We start from the raw sequence: 4,440 nt of genomic DNA on the forward strand, positions 1-4,440 counted from the left end.
GTTTCGGTAAGGTAGAAGTGGTTTTGTGCAAGGGATTAAAGAATCGTTCATTTTCGAGTTTTGAGAATTCTGCTAAGGTCGGGTTCAATTAATGGAATGCCGGATAGATTGTTCATTTTGGGTTGTGAAGATGAATCCTTGCGGGAGCATTTGTGAATGGTTCTATCTGTCTGGGAGGCCGACATTGTTCCGAGTTTTCAACTTCAGGTATAGCAGTTGGACACTTGTGGCCTAAGGAAAAGTATTGGTTTATTCTTGTGAGAACTTGTGATATCTTCTATTTTGGGTTTGCCATCAGTAAGGGTGGGCGGTCATCCGAGCGAGGTGACTTCCCCAGTCATTTTGGCATTTGGGGAATCCTGTCGGGATCGTTAGTTTGGTAAAGGACTTAGCAAGGAATGATTTCGAGGACGAAATCTAAATCAAGTGGGGGAGAGTTGTAACATCCCGATTCCTAGGTATGAGATTTGATTCTTTAAGAATGTTTTCTCATTGGAACTCGGTGAGTTGATAGCCTCAACTTGGCGTGTTGAAGGGCTTTCGGGCCATGCATTTTTATGGACCAACTCGGCGAGTTGATGAGGGGAACTCGACGTGTTGATGGCTAGGTGGGAAACCCTTAATTTTAGGGTTTTGTACCTTATATAATTGATGTGTATTTAATATGTTTATATTTTTATCAAAGTTTTAATTTATAAAAGCTATTTCCTTCACTAGACTATTAAACACACTAGGTAGTGTACCTAATCGTGCAATAGTATAGCGATGGTAAGAACAAGTGTCGAACTCAAGGAACGGTGTTTAAACTACTTTATTCTACCATTAACTAATTACTAATTAATTAAGAAAAGGGTTTTGTTTTCCTAGTTTTGCAAGACTAGATACTTAAATTATCAAACTAGCTATAAATTCACTTAATTAAGCTATCACTAAACTAAAGCAAGTAAACAAGTATGAATTAACCAAGGGTGAGTAAGAGACTTTCGTTTAGCTTCGGATTTAGTTGCTATTATGGTTGATTTATGGAAGTGAAATGGATTTAGTTTCTCTAGTTACCGATTCCTAAGATGACCAAATTAGTATTCACCAATTTAATCCTTTAGCAAACTAGCTTATTTATTTGGTGATCAGGCGGACAAACTTACAAGTTCACTAGTGTTCAGTTTGAATTGATTAGACTTATAATTAATTGACCAATTTGGTTTATTGATTCAATTTAATATATGATTTTTCCTCATATATTAGGTTCCATACCCTTTTACCCACTTTTCTACTTAACCCTAGGTTTTGTTCAAAACTCTAGTCCTACAATTTTGTAAATCACAAGATCATAAGATTCAAATTTAACTAAGAGAGATGGTTATACTAACTTAATCAAATTCAGCAATAAGTAGAGAAAAATAGTTATCAAAAGTACTTAAGGTTCTTTAATAAGCTAAATCAACAAATAATAAAATCTCTAAATCCAAACCATAAAATCAACCTCAATTAGTCAACTCATTCAAAGCTAAACGAAAGTCATGAGTATTTAGCTCATGATTTCAGCAAACAAAGTCACAAAAACGAAATCATAGTAAAAGACATAGCTAAACCTAATGAAAAATCGAAGTGTAAGTTCAATTGCCTTAATGCTCCTTCTTCCAAGGTTGTGAATGAAATCCTTGCTTCCGAAGCCTTAATTCCAGTGTTTTGCCTCCAAAAGTATCGAATTCTCCAGAGCCAAAAGTTCCAATTAAGTGGTTTGAGTGATCTATTTAAACTTTTCCCGAAATCAGAGCACCACACCGTGGTCATCATGTTTATCCCGTATTCTCCAAGTCTTCTAAGTTGATCGGGATTCTACAAGTTGCCACGCCATGGTAAGATCACCACGACGTGTTGGGCATATTTTTTTTCATTTTAGGGCTTTGATCCAAACTTTCAACTTCCAGCTTCCTTAATCCAGCTACCAGCTTCCTTTTTGCTCCAAGCATGTCTTTTGGTCCCTATAACATAATTCATAACAAATAAAGTATCTTTTGTTCTAATAATGGCATAAAAGTAATTAAAATATTAAGATATGTTATCAAATTATGTGTATAGATATGCACATATCAAAATACCCCAGACTTATTCTTTGCTTGCCCCCAAGCAAATTGATTTTTAATTTCACCAGCAAAATACAAAACAATCCATTTCAAACCCAACCATTATCCCAAGACTTCAATGCATGTATTTGTGTCTATAATTCCTAAGAACTCCCCATTCCTAAATACTCACAATCCATATGAACCTTCACCCCTTAGCTTATACGACACTCATTTCTGCAACCCTCCGAATCAATCATCAGAAATCTTTCTTGACCTCAAGGTATTGTTGGCTAAACAACCAAGCATACATAAATTCTAGAAATTACAACTTTGATACCATAATGGAGCTCTTTGAATTCTTCACTTTCTTGTATATTTGATCTTTAATTTACTTGAATTCACCACTTTCTTTGTTTGATTTTTTTGGTATCTTCAACTTTTTGGATTTCTTCAGAATTTTGATCTTTGGTCTTCATACTTGACTACTCCAAAATTCCTTTAACTTTTCGGTAATTTCTCTCTCTTTTTTTTACATGTATTCTCACTTTTTTCTCTCAAATCCTACATGCTTAAGCAAGGAGCTTAGCTTCAACCTTTATCGGTTAAGGTATTAGTCTAAATGCAATGACTACCTAAGCTTTCCTGGATGGATTTCAGGTTTAGGCTGAAAAACGTATTATGTCATATAAGCTACCTGATTACCTTTCATACTTCATGACTTTTCACTAGGAAATGGGAAGCCACAAATACACTCTAACATGTGTTGGCTCAAGTAAACATTTGGGTCCTCTTCAGATCATCCTATACTTCACTTAGCGACAATTTTAATTAGCTAAGTTTCCTAAGTTAAAATATTATTTAAAGCCAATATGCAAATTTAGAAACTATTGATGCAAAAATTTTAAAATAATCAAATGCTTTTTCTCATGCAATATACCCCCTACCCCACACTTATTACATGCAATGCTCTCATTGCATGGTATGCATAAAGTTAAAAAGAGCGGAAAAAACAAACTCCCTTGGGATAGAAGATGCATGTTGACACATGGGAAAGACTTCTAGCTTGCTTGAACGTGTGGACTCGGAATTGAAAAGAGAATGGCAGCCTCCTTATGCTTTGAAAAACTCCCCCACAACATAGGAAAATGTCAACCATGTCGTGGCAGCCGGGATAATTCTTCATTATTGCTTGAAAATACAATTCTATGGTGTGGGAACAGGTCATCCATACCTTGAGAATGAATATAATGTATGAAACGCCACTCAGGAACACGTAAACTACTGAAAGTGCGAGATCGGACCCGAAAAATGACTCGAAAACCACCACGTCGTGGTAGATATTACCATGGCGTGTTGGGCCAAACAGAACACTTTTTTGGTATTTTCATGCGACAACACGGCGTGTTGGACATTGCCACATCGTGGTGGTCTTAAAAACTCAAAATCTGATGCCGAAATGTACTGAAACGCGAACTATATGGGACATTATCTCTTCTATAAAGCTGTAAGACGTGAATCTTCAGTCTATGACTCAATTAAACACCCGAAAAATGTTGTCAAATCTCGCTTCTCTCGACGTTCTCTAAACCTTCACTATAACGAACTCTCTTTTGCCAAACATACCCTCACTTGGACTCTAGAATAGTACCTGGAACTAAGACAAAGAAAAAGGTAATACAAGTAGGAAACATTTTTGAAGCAACAAAAACAAACACATAAATTTTTAAGTACTACATAAAACAAAATAAAACCATAATAAAACAAGTCTAAAAACCATCAAATAAAAAGGATAAAACTCAATCTTCCTCATCGTCTCCTCCACCACCACTTCCACCAACCCCACCGTATTGCTCCCTCCATAATTCGTCCCAAGTTGGTGCGTAAGGGTATGTAGGAGGAAAATGAGCAGGCCGAGGAAAATGCAACTGCTCCATAAGATAATCGATACCCATGTTAGTATAATTTCCACTTCTTGCTAAGTTATCCTGAAACCTCCGCCTAGCAACACTGTATGGGTCCATGGGCATCTCATCAACCTCGGGCACAACTGATGGCTCCTCTCCTTCAGCCTTGAACCCCTCGATATCCCTCTCACAATCCGCAATATACTGCTGGTAGGATTCAGAATGAAATTTAGATGGAAGATAAATCCCTATTCTGATGGCAAAATCAGCAAGGCTCAGTGTTCTCCTCTCACCACCAAGGCAGAAAAATCAAATTGTCATCCGCATAAATACCTGTTTTCCTTGCAAATGATAGAGTAGATAAGAACTCCATCACTAACTCCTTGTAAACAGTCTCTTGAATTTGAACCCCATACAAACGAATGGTCCATGAATGCTTTCAAACTCCTTATCAAGAAAGGGTTCCA

Source organism: Lactuca virosa, chromosome 6 (genome assembly GCF_052849685.1).
Source record: "Lactuca virosa cultivar CGN04683 chromosome 6, Lactuca_virosa_CGN04683_v6, whole genome shotgun sequence".
Taxonomy (NCBI): Eukaryota; Viridiplantae; Streptophyta; class Magnoliopsida; order Asterales; family Asteraceae; genus Lactuca; species Lactuca virosa.